At 38.9% G+C, this 24,983-nt stretch overlaps 1 protein-coding gene across 1 annotated transcript in view; it reads left to right on the top strand.

Moving 5' to 3' along the window:
- C1H19orf12 (chromosome 1 C19orf12 homolog) overlaps positions 1–24,983 on the top strand; it is a 116,159-nt gene that overhangs the window by 61,605 nt on the left and 29,571 nt on the right. Inside the window, exon 2 of the mRNA XM_074211448.1 lies at positions 8,487–8,626. The gene's annotated coding sequence lies outside the window, so the exon portion shown is untranslated. The remainder of the gene's footprint in view (positions 1–8,486; positions 8,627–24,983) is intronic.

Here is a 24,983-nt window from a genome sequence, read left to right as displayed (position 1 = left end):
CATCTGGGACCAGTGGTCAGATATGAATCAGGAGAGCTGGAGATGACCCTGGATGCGGGCAATCAGAGTTAAGTGATTTGCCCAAGACCACACAGCTAGTAAGTGTCAAGAATCTGAGGCTGGATTTGAACTCCAATCCTCCTGACTCCAAGGCCTGTGCTCAATCCAAAGGACAATGAAGGAGGGGTCTTTATCTGTTCAAAGCCTTGATGGGGAGATGGTCAGGAAGTAGTGAAGAGACTTAGTGAGTAGGACAGCCCAGGGGTCTAGTTCAAGGCTGGGGATGGGGAGGATGACTGGATTACAGAAGTGGAGCTGGATTACTGTTATGGAAATGGCCAGGAAAGAGACAACACATTTTCTTCAAGCAGATTGTATGATATAAATACTCCACACCGTCATAGCGGCCCAGTCTTTTCTTTTGCAATCCCAGTGATCAAAGAAGTTCTAGAACTGATTGAAGAAACTGGACATTTGAAACCTGAAGAAGAAAAGTCTCGGGAGTGAGGTAGAACAGGGGGGAAGAAACATATCTGTTTTCAAATACTTGAAAAGCTGTCTAGTGGAAAAGAGATTATTCTAATTGGAGTCAGAAAACAGAACCAGTACCTGTTGCAAAGAGGCAAATTTAGACTTGACGTGAGGAAAAACTTCTCAACAGTTTAAGCAGTCTAAAAGAGAAAAGGTCATGTGTTACCTCTTCCCTGAAGGTCTTCAGGCAAAGACAGAATGACCACTTCTAAAGTAGGTGATAGTAAGAATTATATTTTTCAAATAATGATTGGACTAAATTTCCAAGAGGGTACCTTCAAACCATAAGTTCTGTGATTGAAATCTCTTCTGTTTTAATTTAAACAGTGACACTGTTCTTCCCTTTCCCCGAGGTAGTTTTAGTCATAGTCAGGATCCTAGAATAGATGACACTGATTGTCTAATCGACTTGAATCATTTCTCCATTGCTAAAAATGCAGGGGGAAAAACTATGGGGATGGGGGTAGGGGACTAGGTAACTAGAGTTTTGTATTTTCAATAATTTATCAACATTTGAGAGCACAGATTTCCTTTGGGGAATATTAGTACTTGGGTTTACAAAGTGCCTCTGTTGTAAATACCCATAAAAATGACAATTTGGTAAGTCGTATTTATTCTTAAGCAGGTCAAAGGACATTAGTGTTTTCTAACTACATAAATCTGCCAGCTACTGAATTTCAGTGAGCTCCCAAGTCACAAAGGCACTCTTTTCTCACCTAGGAGAAACTCAAGAAAGTGGAGCACTACCAATCAGGGATTCAATGAGGGTATTGATCTCCCTGACCAATAGCATGTTCACCAAATTTTCAGTGCTTAGGACCAGCAAAGAAATTTATAGTCATCTCCACCACTCAGACAGGACAGATATGTGATGTATATTAAAGGTAATCTATTGTAGTATGATTCAAAACCCTATGAAAGTGTGCCTCATGGCTCATACCATACTTCTGTGGCTTGAGGTAGACTCTCCAGTCTCCTTAGTAGTTTCAGAAATCATCTTTATCCAGGAAGGAGGGTGTTGGAATGCTAGGAGGGCCCCTGACCACTGGAATGTTGGAAGAAGCCTAGTCTGTTCCATGGGGCCTGGGATGGGGTATATGCTGAGTGACTGGATGCCAACAGGGGAAAAAGCCTTCTTGGCCCAGGTTGAGTTCTTCCAATGATTCTCAAAAAAGGTTCAGGAGAGCATGACAAAGTTTATCTCACTGCAAGGCTCCAGGTGTCCGGGACTGGGGCTTTGCTTAATAACTATTCAGAGACTGGGAGAAAGGAGAAAGTCTTCTAGTTTTATGTTCTCAAACATCCTCTGGAGCCTTGAAATATATTACTTTGAACCTGGCCAACTGAAGTCCAACCGCAGACCCTCTGCTTCCATAGCTGAGGCAGTCACATCCTCCTAGTTCACCAGAGGAATGTAGGAAGATTAGCCAAATAAAGTCCCCTCTAGTAATAATAATAATTCCTTACATATGCATGGCACTTTCCAGTTTATAGAGTACTTTTACATTAATCATCTCAATTGATTCTAACAAATGCCTTATGAAGTAGGCAGAGAAGTAATTCTTGATTTCTGTGAGTCTCAGTTTCTTAATCTGTCAAAGGAGAAAAAATGACAAGCCAAAGTCCATGAAAAGTAGCTAAGACTTGAGATCCTTCTACCATACTTTATGAACTCCTCTTGGGAAGGGGCAATTGTCATCTCATTTAAAGCTTGATTTCCCACTTCTCTTTAACACACAGTTTTTATTCTAGTTAGTCTGGTTCTTCACTCTGCTTCCTCCAATCCTCAAACACTCTAAATTCATTCCTGATGTCATGCCTTAATGTCTACAATCCCTCTACCTGGAACACCCTTCCTCCTCTTGGCTTTTAGAGCTCAACTCACATTTTCCCCACCTCTGAACCCCTAGAATCTTTAAGCTATGCAGCTCAGTACTTAATTCTTCTCTAATTGTATCATGTGTTTTTAGCTTCATCTCCCAATTTGGATTGTGGTAGGGTTTGGGAGGGCAGGGCTGAGGAGGGGGAAAGGTCTCCTGTCTCCCAGCCAGCACCTAGCCTAGGGCTTCCTCTCCAGTGCAGGCTCAGTCAATACTTGTTGTTGGGTGGATTGAGGGTTCATTCTAATACTGGGTCCAAATAAGCAAAGCAAAAAGAGGGCTTAATGCATTTACTTACCTAATTCAGGAAGGGAGGTGGAATGTTGAAGGGAGGGCTGCTTTTATGGAAAAAGGGTAGCTTGGGCCCCAATTTTCCACCTCATTTTGCAAGTGTGGACCTGGTTCCTGACAGCCCATTCAATTTGTGTCTGGTTAGTGATGTCTTATCAGGAGCTACTGAATTAGTCGTTAGAAACCTGCCTCTCCTGTTAATGGCACCAAGCACAGAGTTGTTTATACAGTAGGCACCCAATGAATGCACCTTAAACATTGAATGAATGCATAAGTGGACACCTAAGACTGATAATGTGTTTTGTGAAAAGATATTTGACCCCTTTATAAAAACTGAGTCCATTTTTTTTAACTACAGGTAAATTTCCAAGTATAAAGAATGAGATTAGAACAGAAAACTAAAGTCAAGACAGTGAGCATCTATTAAATTTACTTATTTTTAATTTATATAATAAAACAAGCATTTCCATAGGTCAATAAAAAAGATGATTAACTATGAAACTACAAAGCTACCCTATTAGACTTGCTATTTCTTTCAAATATACAACAAATTTCTGTTTTTTCCTTCCCCCATTCCCTCTCCCCCAATCTAGAGATGGCTACTATTACACACACACACACACACACACACACACACACACACACACACACACACAAATTTGTAAAATTATTCTATATATACTTCTATTTATCACTTCTTTCTGCTGCTAAACTCTTAGAAATTATTGGGATAATGATCAGGAAGGAGCTAAAAAGATCAGAATCCAAGTTGTAGGGGTTGTAGGTCAAATCTTTATTCCCTGTCTCTATTCCCTGAAAAACAAAGAGGTAAAGAAGGGATATTGAATGATTTTTTTCAAGGAAAATCTTACCTTTTCAGGTAAATGCAAGATCCATTTGCTCAATTAGTGATAAATCATTACCTCTTTTCCCCCCACCAAGACATTCTGCTTCTTCATTTCAAACGTTTAACTTGCAGAGTTGACAGAAAAGCTGTAGATTTTCCCCCAAATATCCATTTACTGGGGCCATTTCTCTACTTTGATCTAAAACACAGGAGCTGATGGAGGCCCTTAGGTAAATCAAACACTTCCTGTCTGCCAAAATGGGTTGCAAATGCCCATTTCATGCCATTCCCATTTTTCTGCTTCAAACGATAAATCAAAAAGTATCCCCCATTCATCCACTTTAAAAGTAATGCCTTTCTTTTGCATAATTACACATACCCAGTGGAGATCTGCATGCACTGTAAATCTATTCCTTTAAAAGGTTTCGCCTTAAGTACATCGGTGACATAAATTGGTGTAGAGCAAATTTATTTATTTAATAGGTTTGTTCTTTTAACTAGCCTGATAACCATTATAGTTCACTGTTTGGTTTGGGTAGTGGGGGGAGTTCTTATTAATTTATCTGATTTATTTCCATGGCAGATATTTATGTAAAAAGGTTTCTTTGGAAATGAGAGTGAATATAATTTATTGGTTTAACGGTTTATTCTTTACTGGTGTTCAGGGGGTATTAACTACATCCATAGAAATCAGAGGGGTTTCAAAGTAATTTTGCCAAATAGAAAGATGAGAGATTCAGAGGAAAAAACTGCTCTGAAGTCTGCATTTGGACATAACTTTTTCCAAACACTAAAATAACGGAGCACAAGTCACAAAATTAAAGTGATGTGAAAAACTCAGCCAAAAAAAAAGTGTCTCAATAATAACAGCCCCAAAAAATGTTTTGGCAAATTGAAGATAAAAGAGAATCTGTTAATCAGCCTCATGTAAACTTGTTCATTTTTGTAAATCTTGTTTGTGGCTCCTGATGGTGTTAAAGAGAAAGCAGACAGGCCCAGCTGGTGGAAGCTAGGGAGAGAAATGCTGAATTTTTAGCAGTTCAGGTTTATTTTTAGGCATTATAGGGTATCTTTAGCTTCCCAGTAAATGAGACCAGGAGAAATCAGTATCTAGAAAAATAAAAATGTAAAAACAAAAATCAAAAACCTGAAAGCACTAGCCCCAGAAACCTGAAGCAGCCAAGTTCCTTTTTTCTGCATTTGAAACAGATTGGCTATTCCATTCCCTGAAAAAAAGACACTCTTCAAAGAAAATTTCAACCCACACCCTTGTAGCTTGGACTTCTTGGATAATTACAGTTGCACACTGCACACTATCTAATGGGGAGTTTGTGCAAGGGGTCCACCACTGAGCCCTTGATACTCTTCTATTAGGTATCAGAGGAAAGGGCCTGAGGACAGGCTTTTCTGTGAAAAAGGTGAAGCCCTAAACTATAAGGCCATTGAGCAGTGTCAGTCAAACTACCCAGTCTGTATTGTCAAGGGAGGATTTAACTGAGCATGTCACTGCCTGATGCTGATTTTGAGGGATAAACTGCTCTGGAAGGCCCCAAAGGCATTTAGGAAGGAAATGCTATTTTTACATTTCAGGTCAAACTTCAGATCTCACTAGGGGAGAATGGGAAGACCACTGGATTGGAGACAAGAGAACTGGATATTTGTGTCCTCTTTTCCACCAACTCATAGTATGCCCTTGGGCAAATCTCTCCTCTCCCTTTCTGGGTCTCAATTTCTACATCTATAAATTAAAGGGGTTGGATTAAATAGTTGCTAAATTCCCTTCTGCTTCTGGTAGTATATGGATCTATGCAACTTTGAATGGCCAACACCCAAACTTTCTTAGAAATGAGCTGGTCATGTGGTCCAGTTAACTGAGGTCCTTAGGAAGAAACTTGATTTGGTTTGTAAATGAAAGTTCATTCCTATTGCTTAGGGCAAGAGTTTTTACTATGTCATTTTAGAGATAACTTTTCTTCAGAGGACTCTGCAATGGTATGAGAACTTCAGGCCATGCAGGCAAAATGAACTTTGCCAGCCTCCCAAGCACTGGCCCATTGACTCCTGCCAAGGGTAGAGTAATAGATCCTTGGCGAGTGTACCATCAACATGCCCTAGAAATGAACTTTGCCAGTCATTACGTAGTGATGATGAAAGACCAAGAGATTCCTTCTGTGTGATCCAAGTGGAATTTATGAAGACTTCATTATTCATCCTATTAATCTCTGACGGAGGACCCAAAGGCATACCATTTTTAACCTCTATACTTTCCTTTTCAGTGGCATTGCAAACAACAGCAACAAATTTTTCTTCCTCTTACTTCTTTTCCTCTTCTTTTTCTTTCTTATCTTCTCTACTTCCTTTTCTTCTTCCTTCTCCTTTTTCTTTTCTATTCTTCCTCCTTCTTCCTTCTTTTCTTCCTTTACCTCCTCCTCCTCCTTTTTCTCTTCTTTCTCTCCTTCTTGATCTTCTTTCTTCTCCACTTTTCTTCCTCTCTTCCTTCTTCTTCTTCGTCCTCCTCTTTTCCCTCTCCCTGCTCCTTCTTTGTCTTTCTTATCCTTTATGGTCTTCATCTTATTCTCTCTTTCCCTTATTAATATTAATATTCAGAATTTATTTACATCTATTATTTCATTGAATCCTTATAATATATCTAGTAGATAGATAAGATGGCTATCCCCTTCTTACCTATGAGGAAATTTAGCCTTAGAAAATAAATAGTTCAGTATTACATAGTGAATAGATAACAATATTAGAAGTATTACTTTATATTCTCAATCTTCCATTTAAATTACATAATAGGCCCTCAATGAACTTTCAGTCCCAATGGGTAAATATAACTATTGCTTTAGAGTTAGAAAAGACCTTAGAAATCATTACATGTAGCCACTTTATTCTATGGAGGAATCCCAAGTCTCAGAAAAGTCAAGAATCTTGCCTAAAGTCATACAAATAGTGATGAGTAGATGTGGGATTCAAACTTATATGTTGAGGTAATATGATAAAGAGGAAGGAACTTTGGATATGGAACCAAAGAACCTGAGTTCAGATTCTGATCCTGTTACTTATGTGGCCTATGTGACCATGGGTAAGTGACTTGATGTCTATGGACTTCAATTACCTTTCCCATAAAATTAGGGAGTTGTATCTGATTATCTCTAAAGTTTCTTCATGCTCTGTATCTATCATATAACCATCATTCACAAATCCAACTCTATTTTGCCTATAATGCCAAATGGCCTTTTATAAAATAATTCTAATATTGTACAAGACAGAATGCCATGGAAAATTTGAAAATACATATCCTAATTAAGAGTCAAAATAGTTCTCTCAACAGTCCTCTTTTTCTTAAATCTCTCTATTTCATAAAATTGACTTCTATGGTCTATTTGCCTACTTGTGATAGAAGGTGTGGTCTTGCATTCTAGAAAGTGCTACAAGAGTCAGACTGGGCTCCTGAAGAGTCTAATTGACCTTGAGTTGCCTGAGTATATTGCTATCTAATGAAATAATATTAGGGTTGTTGGGAAGGCCTTGTTGGTTACCCTGCCCTCTCCCCCAACCTCTGATTAGCTCCCCTACTTTCTTATTGATTAAAATTTCACCATTATATTGTCATTCTTTTGACTGAAGGCTTTATTCCATTTTCAAATGTAAATGCCCAAGGGAGTCGGTGCCCTTGAAGCCTTATTTTTAAAGGTGGGTGATGGGGGAATGAAAATCCTATGGATATATAGCACAAAATCCATTACTTCCATGACATCTGCCCTGTACAAATATTCCTAGTAATAACTTTTAGATACCCTTTCATCCTTTATTGTTCCAGGATAGTTATCAAAACTGAACTGAGAGAGAAAATGTTACATGTAGGACATCAATTTAAGGCTTTTAAGCTACCTGTGTCAATTTGCTTTAGTACCAGAGAGTACATCTTTTTCTGGGTGGAGAGCATATCTTTATACTTTTCAGCTGGTAGAGGGTAAGCAATATAAGCTGCAAATATTGTTCCTCATAATAGGTTGGCAAATATTTTCAAATTAAATTGAGCTTCAGCTACTTAGAGTTCCAAACTCTAGAATTAAGATTCTTTTGTGATCATTGTTTTAACTTTGTCCACAGAAGCATAGAATCTTAGAGTTGAAAGGGTTTGCCAAGTTATTTAATCCATATTCAGCCTACTTAGTTTCCTCCAGAGCATCTCATCCTGACTCCTTACTTTACTTTTGTGTGGACTATCTACACACATAGAATGGAGTTTCTTCGCCCCTGCTCTATTTTTTCCACTGAAGTCTGTCCTTATGTCCAGGGCTAACTGGAATCTTCCTTCCCAACCCTGCCCCACCCCCAGTGAAACTGACCTTTTCTTTCTCAACATTTTTCTTAGCATTTTGCTTAAGCCTTTCCTCCATACTTTAATTCCCTGTCTTTTGTATCATAGCTATTTGTATATCTGTCTTTCTTCTGTTAGATGTAAGTTCTTTGAAAGGAAACTCTGTGTCAGATTCATCTGGATATAGATTACTTAGTATGGTATTTTACTTCTAGTCAGTACTTCATGAATGTTTGTTAAATGAAAACACTATCCAACCTCTTTGTGAAGACTTCCCTATTCACTGTCTTTTTTTTTCAATTTAAATATTTTATTTATTTGTTTTTTTCCAACTACATGCAATGGTATTTTTCAACAATCTTTTTTTTTTCAACATTCTAAGTTTTATATTTTTCTCCCTCCCTCCCTTTCCCTACTCTCCCCCTGACAGTAAGCAATCTAATATAGACTCTACATGTATAACTATGCTAAACATCGATCCATATTAATTATGTTGTGAAAGAAGAATCAAATCCAAATGGAAGAAAAAATTAGAAAAAATCAATATAATATAAAGACAATTTTTAAAAACTGAAGTTAGTAAGTGTTGGTTTGCATTTCAATTCCACAGTTCCTTCTCTGGATGTGGATGGTATTTTCCATCATTGTACTGCCGACATGAACAAGTCCATCATAGCTGATCATCACCCAATGTTGTTAATGTGTATAACATTCTTCTGATTCTACTCATTTCACTCAGCATCAGTTCATGTAAGTAATTCCAAGCTTTTCTGAACTCCCATCCCTCATGACTTCTTATAGAACAAGAGTGTTCCATTACATTCATATACCACAATTTGTTCAGCTGTTACCCAATTGATGGGCATTCTTTCAATTTCCTGTTCTTTGCCTCAATGAAAAGAACTGCTATGAATATTTGTATACATGTGGGGTTTTTTTTAACCTTTTTTTTTTTTTGGATCTCTTTGAGATACAGACCTAGTAACCTATTCACTATCTTCTAAGGCAGCTCTTTCCATTTGAGAACAGCTCTGATCTATACAAAGTAGTTCCTTATATTGAACTGAAATACACTACTCAGTATATTTTCTATTTATTATGTAACTTATCTTAATGGTCTTGATTGTCAGGAAGCAAAGCTTGCCTTTTTGAGTTGCCCACCTACACTCTCCCCTAGACTTTCAGTGTCTTCCCCTGCTAGACTTTCCTGGATCAGTAGAATGGAAACTTCTTGAGGGAAGGAACTATTTTGCTTTTGGCTTTTGTCATTGTGTCCTTAGACCTATATTGTATTGGATACTTACTGGATTAACTTGCCCTTTTCAAGCAACTCCAGTCTAGAATAATTCCTGACCATTCCTTTTATTTATTTATTTATCTGGTCACTTACTTATTTATTTATTTATGATTGATTGATAGTTATTTATTCTCATTTTGTACAAATAATGTTTTTTTATACATTAATAAAATATTCTTGTTTAAGAGTAAAAAAAATACCCCTCCCCCCAAAAAATATAGACTCGCTTGAGCAATAAAGTAAAGGGGAGAGAAAAAATTAAAATAAAAAAATAATAGTAATAATTGTAGGTATGGCCAAGTGGCACAATGGACGGAGTACCAGCCCTGGGGCCAGGAGCAAACGAGCCCGTATCCAGCCCCATACACCCAACAATCACCCAGCTGTGTGACATGCAAGCCACCCCAACCCCACTGCCCTGCAAAAACCAAAAAAAGAAAAAAATACTCCAAATAAAATAAAATAGTAATAATAGTAGGGGTGGCTGGGTGGCGGACAGAGCATTGGCCCTTGAGCCAGGAGCACCTAGGTCCAAATCTGGCCTCAGACACACAATGATCACCCTGCTATGCAGCCCCAGGCAGGCCACCCAGCCCCATTTGCCCTGCACCCCCCCAAAAAATAATAATAATAAAAAATGTGCTTCAGTCTTTGTTCCAACACCAACAACTCTGTCGTGGGTGGATCACATTCTTTATGATAAGTCCATTGCAAAAGTTACTTCCATATTTTTCCACCGTTGCCATTGCTGAATGCAACTCCCTCCTTTCTTATTTCTCCACTACCATGTACTATATTTTCTCTCTCCTTTCACTCTGACTCTGCTGTAGGGTAGCTGAGTGGTGCAGCAGACAGATCCCTGGCCCTGAGGCCAAGAGGCCCCTAGCCCCCATACCACCCCTTAAGCCCAGTATTCACCTGGCCCTATGGTCCCAGACAGGCCATCCAATCCCAGCCCCTTGCAAGAAGTAAAAAAGAAAATGTGTTATATCTGACCACTCTCCCGCCATGGTCCATCCTCTCCTCTATCGCTCACACCCCTCCTTCCCCCTGCCCCCCTTCTCCTTCTTACTTCAGATGTCTATACCCCATTGAGTATATATGCTGTTTCCTCTCCTAGCCACCTCTGATGAGAGTGAAGATTCCCTCATTCCCCCTTGTCTTCCCCCCTTCCATATCATTGCAATAGCTCATTGTAATAAAGAAAATCTTATTATATGAAATATCTTGGTCTATTCCCCCTCTCCTTTTTCTTTCTCCCATTACATTTCCCTTTTTTCTATTGACTCCATTTTTTACACCATATTTTATCCTCAAATTCAGCTTTCTCCTGTGCTTCAACTATAAAAGCTTCTTCTACCTGCTCTATTAACTGAGAAGGTTCATATGAGTATTATCAGTGCCATTTTTCTATGCAGGAATACATGCAGTTCATCATCATTAAGTCCCTCATATTTTCCCCATCTCCTCCAATCTCTATGCTTCACCTGAGTCCTGTATTTGAAGATCAAACCTTATTTTCAGCTCTGGCCATTCCAACAGGAACATTTGAAATTCCCCTGGTTCATTGAAAGTCCATTTTTTCCCCTAGAAGAGGACATTCAGCCTTGCTGGGTAGTTGATTATCCGTAGCATTCTAAGCTCTTTTGCTTTCTGCTATATTATATTCCAAGCCCTATGAGCTTTTAGTGTAGTTGCTGATAAGTCCTGTGTGATCCTGACTACAGCTCCACGATATTTGAATTGTGTCCTTCTGGCTGCTTGTAATATTTTCTCTTTGACTTAGGAGTTCTAGAACTTGGCTATAATATTCCTAGGGGTTGGTTTTTTGGAATCTCTTTCTTGGGGTGATCGGTGGATTCTCTCCATTTCTATTTTGCCCTCTGCTTCTAGGATATCAGGGCAATTTTCCTGTAGTAATTCTTTGAAAATGATGTCAAGGCTCTTTTCCTGATCACGTCTTTCAGGTATTCCAATAATTTTTAAATTATCTTTCCTAAATCTGTTTTCCATATCAGTTGTTTTTTCAATGAGATGTTTCACATTTTCTTCTAATTTTTCATTTTTTTGGTTTTGAAGTATTGTGTCCTGATTTCTCATAAATTCATCAATCTCCCTGAGTTCTATTCTTTGTCTGAAGGATTTGTTTTCTTCAGAGAGTTTTCTTATCTCTTTTTCCATCTGGCCAGTTTTGCTTTTTAAAGTATTCTTCTCCTCAATAACTTTTTGAACTGTTTTATCCATTTGACCTAAGCTGGTTTTTAGCATGCTATTTTCTTCAGCATTTTTTTGGATTTCCTTGACTAAGCTGCTGACTTCATTTTCATGTTTTTCCCTTATCTCTCTCATTTCTTTTCCCAGTTTTTCTTCCAACTCCCTCATTTGATTTTCAAAGTCTTTTTTGAGCTCTGTCATAGCCTGAGCCCAATTTTTGTTTTTCTTGGAGTCTTTAGATGCAGGAGCTTATGCTTCCTCATCTTCAGACTGAGTATTTTGATCCTTCTTGGGATCATAGATAATGTATTTCTCAATGATGTTCCTCTTATTTCTCTGCTTACTCATTTTCCAAGCCTAAGCTTGTTTTTGGGGTGCATCCTGAGCTTTTGGGATACTCCCACAAAGATCTCAGTGTGTGAGGCTCTGTCCTCCTGGTCTGTGAATGACCATATGCCCCCCCTCGCCATGGGGCTGAGGTGGGGGGGGGCCCTACTGTTCTATTGGGGGGCCTAGACTGTGATCAGGATCTGAATGTGGTCAGAGCCCCAGAGTCCTTCCAGGGGCAGAGGACAGAGCTCTGCAGTCTCTCTTCACTCCCCTCCCTAGGTTCAATGGGCTCATGCCCCGGGGGCTCCTGCTTACCAGCTCTGCCTGCTTCTCTGTTTCCTGGATCTGGGCTGTGGGGTGGCCACACTGCTCACTGTGTGCCCTGTAGGCTGGGCTTCACTGCTCACTCTGGCAGAGGTCCCCCGCTGTTCCCCCAATTTGTGCCTGGTGCTCCCCGGGGCATAGGTCAGGAAACTCCCCTGCTGCTAAGAGCCATGGCTCCCAGTGCCCTGGGGCTGCCTCTGGGAGGCTGGAGTCCTTTGCTCTGGTGGGCTACTCCTCTAGTGGGCTGCCCCTCTGATCCCAGGGAGCAGAGCCTTATTGCTCTTAGGAGAACTGCCTCACTGGGTCCCTCTGTGGGTTGTCTCTAGAAAATTTAGTTAGAGTCCTTAGTTAGGAAGATTTATGAGAGTGCACCTAAGACAAGATTTGCTCTTGTCACCATCTTGGCTCCTCCCCACTGACCATTTCTTTCTATCTCCCTTTCCTCATCAAAATTCACTTCTTTTGGATCTATTTATCATGAAGTTTTGAACTGAATAGTACTTAGAAGCCTCACTTTATAGATAAGGTAAGTGAGAGCCAAAGATGGAAAACAAAGTATCTAGTAAATAATTGAATGGGATTCAAACTTATTCCTCTGACTTCCAAATTCAGTGCTCTTTCTACTATCTCGCAGTTTCCCTTAGGGGTGGGAGGTAGTTAATCTGATAAATCAGTACAGGCTAATATGATCATAAGCACCCCACCTAGGTAACATTTTTGCATCTCCAGAAAGCCCCAGTTAAAAGGTGATGTCTTAATCCTAAGGGATTACTTTAATGGTGGTATTTCAGTTGGCATGTCAAGGCCAGTGTGAGGCCCAGGTTGGGGTTTTGCATTGTCTCTTGAATTCTAGTGTTGGCAGACTCCCTGTTTCATTCCACCTCCCCAACCACAGCACCCCCTTCACCATGTATAGAATGAACCCTGCTTCCTTTTAATGACCAATTTCATTTTAATAACAAAATCAAACCTCCTTTGCTTAAGATTCCAAATGTGCATTAAAAATAAAAAGAACAGAATTCCATTTGTGTGAGCGACTGTATCATGATCCATTACTGAAATACACTAACCTTATGCCCCAAATTACTTCATTTCCCAAATGCATCATAAGAATCAGGGCTGACTGCTCACAAATACCAAATGAAGAGGATGAAGAATCGCAGGCCCATAGGACAATGATTCCGTGAAATCAGTGGGATTTTTGTCTGTGTTTGGGCCAGGGGGGAATGAATGTCAGCCAGACATTTACATCTCATAAAACAATGCAGTCCCTAGTGCTTATTGCACTGGCCTTGAACCTGGAGCTCTTTCTGAGTTGGTCTTGAAATTCCACCTCAATATGGAATAGATTAATTAGTGAAACAAATCTGGAGATGCAGAGAATCATGTCATTGAAAAGTGGACAGAAATGGTTTTAAAATGGGCATCTTTGACAAGTCTATTGCTTTCTTCTGGATCCTAAACAGGCTGAGATCAATAGTATCTTCTAGATCTCCCATTTGGGCTGGTACAGCTTCCTGGATTTCACGATCTATAGCACACCCTAGTGATGGCCTGACATGCAGATAAGGAGCTCAAAGGAAAGATCCAAAAGTCAGCCTCCCTTTAAAATTCCTTTATAAACTCAGAATAAGGATGGAGCATTTCTCTAACTCTTGTGAGGCTGCTTTCATTTCTTTTCATCTAAGAGAAGAAATACTGGGTTCCTGAACCCATGGAGGGAAGGAAAAAGTCTCCACTGCACACCTATGTTTAAACTAATGCATCTGTTTCCTGATTCATTCATTTATTGAGTGCCTGCTCTGTGAAAGGCCCTGTGCTAGGCCTTGTGTCTACATGTGTTTTAAATCGAAAGCACAGCCACCTTTTCATGCAGGAACAATGGAGGAAGGTGTTAGACCTGTGCCCAAGAAAGAGAAATAGTTATCGGGTTTGTGAGCCTCGGGGCAAATAGAGGCTCTTTGCGGTATAAGGAACTAAATGTTCTACCTGGTTCAGACACAGGTCATTGGAGTGGGTGTTCACTTACAGGGGTCTTAATTATTATTTTAGATGCAATGTGCACTTAACTAGATGGACTTCGGAATGTTGCTGAAAGTACTAGGTTGCCTTTGCCTCCATACAGGCAGAGGTCAACAGTCTGATACAGCCCCGCCTGAGGGCTTTAACCTGCTTCTAAAAGAGGATATTCTAAAATGCTCTTTATCATTTATGGACGTGAAGAACTTTCCAACTTTGGGGGTAAAGATCCTTTTAAAGGAAATATTAGGGAAGAGAAAGATTTTAAGTGACAGGAGGAAAATAAAAACTTGTGGCTCCAGCTTTAGACTCTACAAGGGGATGAAAGAATAATTAGTTCCTCTTTGTCTCTGCCTGAGACATTGCAAGTCACTTTCTAGATTCATTCCCAGGTCTGTCCTGTACAGCAGAGGGGGGGTGGTGGTGGTGGTTGGGAACAGCTCTCAGAAGCAGGGCTATCAACTTAAGCAAGTTCTGAAAGTGACAGAATTGATTGCAAACAGTTCTGCAAAGCAATAGCCTGCCATGCATTAAAACATCTTGAACCAATAGCTTAAATTGCTCAAGGCTTATTTTCCCCCTGTCATGAATCAACAGACCTATATTTGTGTTTATTCCTCCTTTGGTGTTCTTCATTTATCCTAAAGACTCATGGAACTTGGAAATTAAAAGGAATCCCAAATGTTGTGTCTCTCACTCAATTTTCAGAGTGTAAAAATGAGATCCAGAGAGGGAAGCAACCAGGACTAGAAGCCATAGCTCCAAGACTTCTAATCCAGAATTCTCTCTCCTCTATTCCAATTTAATCAGCATTTATTAAGTGGCTGCTACTACATTCAAGGTATTGCTATGCCCTGGGGGATACAAAGGCAAAATGAAGAGCAATCTCTGTCCTCCTAGGGCTTACATTCTGTGCTACCCTGGATGCCTCTGACCTTTGATTTAGGTCAGAGGGTTGAAGATTGGAACCAAATTACGTGGACAGCCTTATCTGATTTATTCAGAAACCATTTTTAGGCAGGAGATACAGCACTGGCTGGGAAGAGGCTGAGCTAGTTTAACACTGTGCCCAAGATGGTTTCACCAGTAGATCCAGTTCTTCCAGCAGTGTTCTGATCCTGTTTCTCTTTGGGCAACAGTAGTCTTAGCAAGCCTGCTAAAGAAAACTCCTTGGTTCCAAGCTGGGTAGCAGTGAAGTACAGTTTCAGATGAATGACCCTGGAGCACTTAGAGAAATGCTTTTTCCATTGGTTTAAGAAATCCCCTGGGTGACTGGTCACATTCATTTGCACTAAATGTAAAGAGAAAACAGTGAAAGCAAAGTAAGTGAAAAAAAGTGAAAGTTGATGCTCTCATTTGTTCTCTCCAACCAAGGCAAATGGAGATGAGCATTGGCAGGGCCAGGTCCTAGGTTTCAGGGGATTCTGCTATCCTACACTACAGAACTGAACCTGGGATTTGGGGGAGGTGGAGAATGTCCCTCTGCTCATTGTGCATCTTGACTGGGGCTGAGTTATCTCAACAATAATAGAAACGAACACTTTATTTTATGTAAATAAAACAAAAACTCGGCAATAATTCATTTATTTTATTGAAATGAAATGCAAATTACTTGGTGAAACTTAGCAAAACAGACCAGTTAAAACACCACCATTGTTTGGGAGCACGTTTTACATTCATTTCAAATCCGCATACGATATTTCATTCATGCTTAATTATTTCCCCAATGTTCACATCGGCATTACTAGTTCCCTTTGTCTTTCTTATTTTGCATGCGGTGTGATTAGCAAAATGCTTGTGCGCAACCCACTCCCGCACATATGGGCTTTAGACTCTTTGTTTTAGGGGTGGAGCAACAAGATATATAAACACTAGAGCTGCCAAATTTGGAACACGTGAATCCTTAGAGGTGCAAAATATCACTCATTTCATTTAAATCCCTTTCATATTCTGCCATGCTGCCATCACGGCTGCCCTATTGTCTGCCCCTATTATCTGAAGCTGCTTTACTCCTATTGTTCGGGCACTGTAATCCTTCAGGTTTCTGTAGTTATTTTGAGAAGCTTACTTGAAAGAAATCACTTGGCTCTCACAGATCACTTTCTCCAAACCTGCTGGCAAAGGAGAAGGCCTTGACTAAAACCTGGAACCTCTGATCTTCCAGGGGAAAATCTCTTCAGTGGAGTCCATCATTTTCTTTGCTTTCCTGAGACCCCCCAGTCTTAAAGTTTGTACTTGTGTTATCTTTCCCCACCTTGTGGATTTTCTAACAAAACATGCCAGGAATATTCACTACAGAGAGTCAAAGGAAAGAAAATAAAGTTTAAGCAAAAACAAAATAAAACAAACCCCTCCACAAACCAAATTTGAACCAACATTAAGCAAGGCCTTGGCTTGCTGCTGTTTGGGTCTCTGCAGGTTCCAGCAAAGGAAGGCATCTGCTGCTTTATCATTGAAGAAATGCTTCTCTGGGGTGTTTTGCCCTCATAGTTGCCTTCAACTCTTCCCAGGATCATGACCCCACAATTTATCTTTCTAAGCATAATGTGAATTAAATAAGATGAAGGTGAATAGCCTGCAAATCAAAGGAAACCTCTCTGGGAAAGGAGGGAAACTAATTGGAGTCCAGCAATGAATAAGCAGAAGACACAGTAATATCACTAGCATAGCCCACATAGCATTGCCCCAACCATCATTTGACATTCATAGCCATGCCCTGTGATAACATCAATATTATTAAATAATAGGATCTAGAAGAGGTCCTAGAGATGAGAGTCTAACCTCTTCATTTTACAAATGAGGAAACTGAAGCACACTGAAGGGGAAGTGACTTGGTTACAGCAACACAACCAGGATTCAAACAGATTTTCTGATTCTCAATCCAGTGCTACCATTATAATTTGTATTATACTCTTCATTTCTTCCACTAGTCACTAGTGGAAGGCCACTTGGAGTCTATACCATTCTGTGTCTGTCATATTAACAGCTCCCTGTAACTTTATTTTAAAGTTGTGTTTTCTAAGAACAAATTAGTCATGGTTAGTTAAGTTAGGTAAATGAAGACAGAAATCTATCTATACATATGTCTTTCCCTTTGCATGTAAACTTGCTGTAAAGAAGATTTTTGTAAATTGTTCTGTTTTTTTTATTGATTTCCATGGTAAAATCAGAGAGATGTTCCCATGGAAGAAATCCTCTAATATACTGAATTGAAACTTTTGTGGACAGTCCTGTGGCACTGTAAGATACCAAATGTTATATACCTTCAGGGTTTAGTGACCACCTAGCAGTTCACCTTATCTTAAGATGTATACTTTGGAATGCCAAGAATTTCTCCTCTTCCAGTAGACTATCATGAGTACTTCTAAAGCACAGGACATCCTCTCTGAGGGACTCCTGAATCTCCAATGAATGTGGAGTTTTGGTCCTTTTCCCCCTCCCCCACCAGCAAAACATTAATAAATGTATAATGATGGGATTTGACCTTAGGTGAAATATGAAAATCTTTCTTTGGACCACTCCCCTCCTTCCATTTAGGCACTACTCTCCCTCCATAATGATTTAGTACTTTCATATTGCCCTCTGGATATCAAGGGATCCCACATGGGGCTGTTTTTAGTTTGAGTTTTTTCCTTCTTAATTTCCATTCCCTCCCCTAAATCTTCCTGTGCCCCATTTCTTTGGGACCTTTCTATTTCACTCATTCAATAAACACTTATCAATGATAATAATATATCATACCCTATTCTAGGTTCTATAAGGAAGACAAAGATAAGATATATTCTCTTACATGGTTCATAGTCTGGTAGGGGTAAAAGGAGGGGTAAGAAACCTAGTATTAATCTATAACAAAGTGAAGAGTGGTAAATATAATAAAGCTACAAAGCACTATAGTAGTTTTCAGCTAGGAGTATTTTTTTTCTGTTAGAAAACTGATAAAGAACAAGCCTATTAATGTGATAATAGCCCAAAGATGACCTAATATGCTAACCCTTCCAGTTAACATATTTGCATTTCAGCATGGGGTCTTTGGGAGATAGTGACTTAACCCAAAGGGTATATCTAATAGTGAGAATTTCAGACACTTTGCAGGCTAATTGGGGGATAGAACAGGAGAGAAAGAGAACTTAGAGGTTTTTCATTGCTTTTCAAATCACATCACTTAAGCAGCTGCCTATTCTGGCTAAAGGTATTGGGCCATCATATCACACTTCATAGTAGGTGCCTTAGTCTAACACATGATATACTCAAGTCTGAAAATTCTTTAAGTATGAAACTTCATGTTCTGCAAAAAGAGTTAGCTCCCTACTTTATTAATTCTATAAGTAAAAAAATGTGTTCAGCTAGTTTGCTTCAAACAAGGGAGTGTCTGTATATCTTTGGGTTATGATGTGTCTTATGGACCTAAGCGGCTCAGCAATTACACAGTACAGTACTTATGTGCCAAAGTGAAAGAAATTAGGTGTTTTTCCCTCCTGAGTTGAAAAAAATATTGTGCTAATTCTTTCTATAACTCATGAGTACATATAGCAGAATCCTGGGTGGCAGTTTTCATGTATGTGGACCATACACGAAGGGAAACAAAGGAAAAACCAATGTTAACATATCAGGAATTGTATATACCTGAATAAGAAAAAAAACATTCTGACATTAAACAGAATCCTTAGACGTCTAAAGCTATTCCAAAAGAAACAGCACAGCAGCGTTAAAATAAGAACCACTGGGGAGAAAGAATTTCCATGCTATGAGTAATTTGAAATAAAAACTCTAGTATCTTAATAGTGACTTGACCATAATTTTCTGTAATAAAACATCTATTATAATAGATATTGCAATACAATAAAAGTCCTATTGTTCCAGAAACTGTATTATAACTGAAACAGGATAATTATAGAAATACTTGCGTGAGAATTGCATGTTCAACAGAACCATTGAAAATCATTCTTCTCAGAATGAAAATAAGTCTTCGAGGTGCAGCATGCTTCTTCAGTAAGATTTCATAGAAGGGAAGGTGTATTTTTTTTTCATCTTTTATAGCAGTTTAACCTTCTAAACTCTCAGAAGGACAATCTATAAAATACATGTCCCCATTGGCTTTCCAGGCTCAGAGTTCACCATTTTATTTAGAATACTAAAATCTAACGGTAGCTTTTGAAGCTAACAGTAACTCTGTATGGTCTTTTAATGCACAGCTTTGCTTTTGGAGATTAAGCTTGTCTATTCAGTTTATTCTGTAAATTCTTGTTTTAAACTTTCATATATTTTCCTTTGGAACAAGTCTCTCCAAAGAGTTGTACAGAAATCGAATCACGTGTTACATTCATTATTCTTCATTTATCCAGTATACACACGTGTGATTTGAGCAATCATTCCAGGCATGGGACGTGCAGAGTGTGCTGCCCAGGATGCTGGGCTAAACTGTAGTCTCTTCATAGGTTAGGAACACACTAGCTCTCTGTACCACAACCTATCCATCAGTCCTTGAGGAAGTACCATAAATTGAAGAACAACATGTGCCCTGTGCAAGCATCATGAAGAAGAGAGGCAACACTAACTCCTTTCTATGCAATTGGCAGAAACTTCCCTACACATCATGCCTTCCATCCTGGCTATCTTAATACCAGAAATTCAAGACTGGAGGGAATTCAAAAAGGCAACAGTCTCAGCTAAGGGGCTAAGGGAATGAGACATGAAGAAATAATAATAATAGGATACACTCACAACACTATAGCAAATATGTATAACACAACTAAGTGATGACTAAAGGGACATGATAGTCATCTACAAATATTTGAAGGGTGTCAACATGAAAGAGAAAGATGAATTATTTAGTGGAGTTGTGATAGAGGGGGCTAGAGCTCATTACCAATCCCCAAGTCATTTATTCCCTTGTTAAAATCTTTCAAATTTCAGCTCTCCAAGGGACTAAAGTCAGTAATGTGACACCTTTCTAGCTGTTTCTACCCTAAATTCCTCAAGTGTGGTATAAGAGAAGATGGCTGTGTTTGCAAGCAGTTCAGCTTAGTTCTCCAGAAAGAAGCATCATGTATGTAGCATATATGCTTTGCAATTCTTAAATGACATCTTAGTTTTGTGCTATGCCAATACCTTCATAGAACCAAAGCCACAACTGAGAAACATATGTGTGTCTTATTTCACTGACACGGACGACATATTTCATGAGAGGCCACCACTGGTACTGGAGCATGTGGCCATGTGATCTAGTCACATGTGGTTTATTTCTGGCCTTTAGATTCTCAAAATAGTCAAATGACTTCATGCCTGAAATATTGAAGAGGCCTTAGATTAAAAGTTAATGCAAACTCTTAGAAGTGGAATCCTGAATTTTCATCTGGATCTGTGATGCTTCTTTTATCTTGCTAAACTTTTTTTCCTTAGAACCCCAGGGTTTTATAGCAGTAAGGGACCTCAGAAGTCATTTAGTCAAACCTGCCCCCAGAAAAGAATCTTTACCTCATCATCTTTTCTTGAAGACCTCCATTGAGGAGGAACCATTACCTCCTAAGTCATTCCTTTCTATTTTTGAGTAGTTTCTAGTTGTTAGTAAGCCCCCCCCCCCCAATATCACACCTCAATTTGCCCTTTTTTGCAACATCTACTCATTGTTACTAGTTTTTAAACTTATATAATACTATATTCAGGATACTTAGCTCTTTAAATAAACCACCAGAGGGAGCTGGGCATGCAACAGAGATAAAATCAAATTCACTTATTGAATATCTAATTGCTAAAGAGATTCAAAACGAGAGTTGGGTTAATCTTATTGGCATTGTTGATTCTATCCTGAAAGTTCTAAAACTGATGGTATCATTTAGCTCATAGAGGGAAAACTTTTTGCTCCAAATTAAATTCACCCTTTGCAAATTTCACCTTGCAGAAGAAAACTTTCCAGAATGAAGTGTCTGTTGACTATCTTCCATCAAGATCAATAAGTACACAGGGGCATATATTATAATAGGAAAGAGGGTACAGTTATCAGAACCATCTCTTAACTGTGAGAACTCTACTGAATGCTCAAATTATTCTCAGTTATCATCATCTGAGAAAGGATGAAGCTAGGGAGACTGCTGAAGATAAGCACTCTATAGCTAAAGGCATCTGGAGTAGCTAATGATGGAAGACTGAAGGGATTGCTAGGAATGCTACACTGTTATACATGGTCCACTGGGTTAGCAATGGTCCATAATAACTTCTGGCTGAACCTGAAAGATCTTTAGGCTTTTGTGAGGAGCAAAAGCTGAAGATTCATTTTGGTTGCTGACTTGTTTTAATTCCTTGTTTTTCTTTTCCTCCTTCCTCCCTCTTCTGGTTCTTAATATTTCTCTTCTCTTCTGTTGCTTTTTTTTGTTTGTTTGTTACTTTTCTACCTTAATCAGTCCACTTTTATTGAATATTTTCATGCTTTAATGTTTTTAATTTTGTATTCTTTACCTTCTATGGATCAATGATCCCAATTGTAGGGGTTTCTCCATCTTGTGCAATTCTTGTCCATATATTTCTATGAGACTGCCTTAAAAGATCAACCAAATGTGCTAAAGGACTAGCACACTGGCATTCAGTTTGATTCTATTAAATCTTTCATGAATATCAATTTAGTGTCTTATCAATTGGCTGTCCTTGTCTCACTAGATGATTCAAAGGTCCACCTTTTTGCAAAAATCTTACATGTTCCTGGATAATGTATTTTATACACTTTTGTGTATAAGTCATCACTGGAAATTTGTTACAGGCTACTAACTCACAACATGTATGTTTTTATTGTCCTTTAGGTTACCTGCAAGTCTAATTCTCTAAGCTCATGATCTTTCATACTTGCAGTTATATATTATCACCAGGAAAATATTTAAATTTTTTATGTTAAGGAGCAGCTTGGAATCACTGGAAGCAGCAGATAATTTCTCAAATGTGATTCAGCTTGATCTCTTCCTCTTAATCAATTCTGAGCCCAATTCATTGTTTATTTGAATTTGCTGGGCCACATATCAGTGCTGATGAACTAATTCAGTGGGCTGCCCTTTCAATTACATGTCATAATTGGGGCAATAAGCATTATTTTCCAATTTTATGTTGTTATTCCCTTCCCCCTCCCAATCTTACATCTGAGGTAGGCAACTTGTTAGTTCAGTTTTCAATGTTGGGATGAAATGAGGCACTTGAAGGTCAATGAATAGCTAGCAAAATGAGATTTACTTAACTAAAGTATACAAAAAATAACAGGAAGGATACAGTATCAAGTATATAAAGTATCAAATATAAAAGACATGGGCCACTCTCATTTCCTTTTAGAAATGAATCAGTTCAGCAGGGCATGGTATAGTTACTTGGGTACTACCAGGACTGAGGGAGATTGATTCCATATGGGTGGGCTTTTATGCCCTTAGGTGAACTGGAACATAGTCTAATCAGGTTCTGGGGAAAGCTTTGTCACCTTTTAGAAAAAAAAAACAAGTCTATCATATGATGTGTAGGGAGGAACCCTGGTAGATTTTGGTCCTCTCATATTATTCCCATATCCTTTGAATGACTGTAAATCTTACTGAAGAAATCCTGTAGTTTACTAAGGCTTGATTAAATCAGGACAGTATCATGTGAGAATCAAAGTACTTGGAGGAACATCACCAATTATATATGGAATCTCTCTTCTATTTGGATTTCACATCAGATTTTTTTTAAATAACACTAGGGAAAACCTTTTGTTAGCCTATATCTCTCAGCTCTAAACCTCAAATGATGTTCCTATAGTGGTGACTGAACAATATTATCTCCTTGGTCATATTTATCTTAAGATCCTGTATATCTTTTACATTCACATTAGAAACTTTGCTTTGGGGTGGCTAGGTGGCTCAGTGGATAGCGCGCTGGTCCTGGAGTCAGGAGTCCCTGAGTTCAAATCTGGCCTCAGACACTTAATGATTACCTAGCTGTGTGGCCTTGGGCAAGCTACTTTAACCCCACTGCCTTGCAAAAAAATAAAAAATAAAAAAAAAGAAACTGCTTTATGAATTGCTATGGTCAGAGAATTCATCCCCAAATCATCAGCACATTAAAGAAGAACCACGAGGGGAAGCAATGTAGCAATCTGATTCTCAGGCATTCCAAAGTGGACTTGTTTCCACAAGATAGAGTAGAAACAAGGGAAGGCATTAGCAGCTAGAGGGACCTCTTGGAGGAGGTGGCACTTGAGCTGAGTTTTAATGGAAGACCATTACAGATGATGGACAACCAGCATTAATGGCATAGAGATGAAATGCATAAGAAAGAGCTAACAGGCCAGTAAGGTTAGACCACAGAGCGCGTGAAGGAGATTCCTATGTACAAAGACTGGAAAGATAGAGAGGATTTAGGTTGTAAAGAGCTCTAAATGCCAAACAAAGGACTTTCTACTTGATCCTAAGGGAATAGAAAGCCATTAGGGTTAATAAGTAGGGTACAAGGGTGATGATATTGTCAGATCTGCATTTTAGGAAGATCACTTTGGCAGCTATGTGGAGAACAGGGGGGAAGGATATGGGGAGAGATGTTAGGCAGGGAGATCAATTAGAAGACTAGGCAAAAGACAGAGACCTGAGGTGGGTCCTTTATACTGGCCTTGAGAAAGATTTGAAGATTTTATTCTGTTGCCAGGACTATATTCAAAGTTTTACAAGCATGGTGGAATTCACTAGAACGTATGCTTTGTTGACATAACTTTCCAAGAATCCTGAGACACCTCTATAAGTTATAAGGCACCAGAGAAGGATTTTGTGGAGGAAAAATCTTTTGATACCAATATTCTACCAAATTTTGCATGGCTGAGTCTATGAAAAATTAAAAATAAATATCACACAGGGCAATGGAGTGGTAGGAACATGGTGTGTATAAGCAAGGCACAACATATAATAAAAAAGAAATTTCAAAGAAGAACCAGAGCAAAGATTGTTGTTAAAGAAAAGTGTGATTAAAAAAGATGGACTGGGGGCGGCTAGGTGGTGTAGTGGATAAAGTACCAGCCCTAGAGTCAGGACCTGGGTTCAAATCTGATCTCAGACACTTAATAATTACCTAGCTGTGTGGCCTTGGGCAAGCCACTTAACCCCATTGCCTTGCAAAAAACCAAAAAAAAAAAAAAAAGATAACTGATGGACAGTTTGGGTACTACACTAGTAACCTCAAGATACTAGAAGAAAGCTGGGAAGGTCTCCAGCTCATTGGATAGGCTCTCTGTGGCAAACTTATGGGAGGGTAGAACCAAGAATCACATATGATCAGCAGACATATATGGTCTGGGATCTGCATTGTTGGAAAGAACTCAGGATGAGCTAGATCACACAACTACATGTGTATAGGAGATTCCTTGTTTGAAAAGAACCTGTAAATGGCTTGTTCTACCAAATCAAATATTTATATTTAATGACAATAGGCATAGCTTATAGTCTGTACATTGTATAAATGTAAAGCCATGGTCAGCTCTAGAAAATTGTCTGACTATTCCTTTTAAAATGATGGCTACTCCTTTTAAAAAATATTTTAATAAAGGGAATCTTTGATGCATAAACTAGCTAGCCTAATAGATTTTGCAGAGATGAGGTAGTAGATAAGTCTATAACTACTACTGTTCACCCTTTTCTAATGATTTGAATTATTTGATCTTTCCCATTCTTTTGAATCTTCTCCTCTTTGCGCTATCTTGAACACTGATTCTCAAGTGCTTGGGGAAAAGCTGATATGTAAATTTAAAGTAACCTTGGAATAAGATTTCTTGTTCTCAGTTTCCCAGTGTCCTATTTCTTGAAAATGCAATGGGCCATTAGATGCTGCTGGATTCATCTTCAGAAATAATCTCAAGAATTTGTGACTTTTGATCCCAGTGGCCAGAGCAGAGACAGTCTTTAGGTGAAATTTCTCTTTCAGACATAGCTCCAA

Source organism: Macrotis lagotis, chromosome 1 (assembly GCF_037893015.1).
Source record: "Macrotis lagotis isolate mMagLag1 chromosome 1, bilby.v1.9.chrom.fasta, whole genome shotgun sequence".
Classification (NCBI taxonomy): Eukaryota; Metazoa; Chordata; class Mammalia; order Peramelemorphia; family Peramelidae; genus Macrotis; species Macrotis lagotis.
This window is presented reverse-complemented; position numbering and strand designations above follow the sequence as displayed.